We start from the raw sequence: 1,792 nt of genomic DNA on the forward strand, positions 1-1,792 counted from the left end.
GCCCTGGAACAGGAACTATTACCTGGGCAACTAACAAACTAAAGTATACTGGTGGGGTGGGGGTACATTTTCTGCTACACCAATAGACACCTTTGGAAGAGGTGGTCCCTGCCAACATGTTGAGGCCAGCCAGCATGGTGGCACCCACCTGCTTGAGAGCAACCTGGGCAATGTAGTGAGACCATGTCATGAAATAAAATTCAAAAAATGAAGACTGGTATGCTCAGTGGTAGAGCATCCCTGGCTTTTGTTTGGTTGGTTTTGTTTTGTTTTGTTGAGACAGGGTCTCGCTATGTAGTTCAGGCTGGCCTCAAACTGCTGGAGATCTTCCTGCCTCCCAAGTGCTGGGATCACGAGTGTGCACTGCAGCGTCTGGCTGTTGCTTATTTTCTTAGCATCACCTCCATATCTTTTTTCCCTTTCTTTATGTCATGCCCTGGATTAAAAAGAAAGGTGACGCTATCATATCAGCAATGGCCTCCTTCAGATGTGCTTTGTTTTGTTTCCAGTCCTGGAGATTGAACCTAGGGTCTTGCGAATCTAAGCCAGGCACTTTAGCGTGGATCTACCTCCTCAGCCCCTTCTAGTCTTTCATACAGGATCTTGTTAAACTGCCCAGACTCACCTTGAATTTGTGATCCTCCTGTTTCAGCCTCCAGAGTAGCAGGCATAACAGGCAATCAGTGCCACCACCCATCAGGATTTATTTATTTACTTATTTCCACGCCAGCAATTGAACCCAGGAACCCCGTACATACTAGTCTTGCACCAGGCACCACTGAACGACACCACCAGGTGCTACAATGTTTAACTTTTATTGACAGCTGTTTATACTACGGGATACAATGTAATGCTTCAATATATGTATACAGTGCACAGTGAGAAACGGGCTGATTAACATATCCATCGCTTCATGTATTTATTTTTGCAGTGAGAAGATTGAAAAACCACTGTTTTCACAATTTTAAAATGTACCCTATTTCCCAGCTACTCAGGAAGCTGAGTCAGGATGATCTCTTGCTCCCAGGAGTTGGAAACCAGCTTGGCCCACATAGCCTGTCCCGAAGAAACGGGCTAGAAGAAATACATCTGTTATTATTAACCATAGTCACCTTGTGCTGGAGGTAATGGAACGTATCCCCCCTTACTGAACACATGACACCATGTCGTTCATTCTAGTAAAGCAGGGCTTCGAATGCTGTCACTCCAATCAACATGCAGTCGAGTCATCCCCTGCACCCCAGAGTTCTTGTTCCTATTCTGCAGATGCACAGACTCAGGAGGGAGAGGCAGGGACATTGGTTTGCCACGTAAATCCAGGATTACTTCCAGAGCGCATTCCATCACATAGGAGCAACACGCGGCCAGGACACAAAAGCGTCCCCGGGGTAATCCGTGTTCCCAGAGTTCCAATGTGCACCCTCTGGGGCGCCGGCCCCCGGGACACTCCAGCCGGCGAGGCACGGGCCGCAGTGCGCAGGCGCACAGCCCCTTCCCGCCCCCGCCCCCCTCCACGTGCGGCGCACACCTCGCGCTCCCCTCGGCTGAGCTCTGCTCGCGCCTCCCTCCCTCCCTCCTCCCGCCCCTCCGGTCCCGGCCTCCCATTGGCGGAAGGCTTCGTTCCTCCGACCGCCGCCCGGCGGGCCCCCGACAAGTCGGAAGTCCCGCCCTCCGAGCGGTGGTCCGTCCCGTGGATTGGCCCAGAGAACTATCCATCTGGGCGGCCGGCCCGAGTCGGCGTCGGGGGCCCGCGGTCGGTGAGCGACCCGGGCTGGCGGTGGTTTCCGGTTCC

Source organism: Chinchilla lanigera, unplaced genomic scaffold, assembly GCF_000276665.1.
Source record: "Chinchilla lanigera isolate Chin_1 unplaced genomic scaffold, ChiLan1.0 scaffold00094, whole genome shotgun sequence".
NCBI classification, from domain to species: Eukaryota; Metazoa; Chordata; class Mammalia; order Rodentia; family Chinchillidae; genus Chinchilla; species Chinchilla lanigera.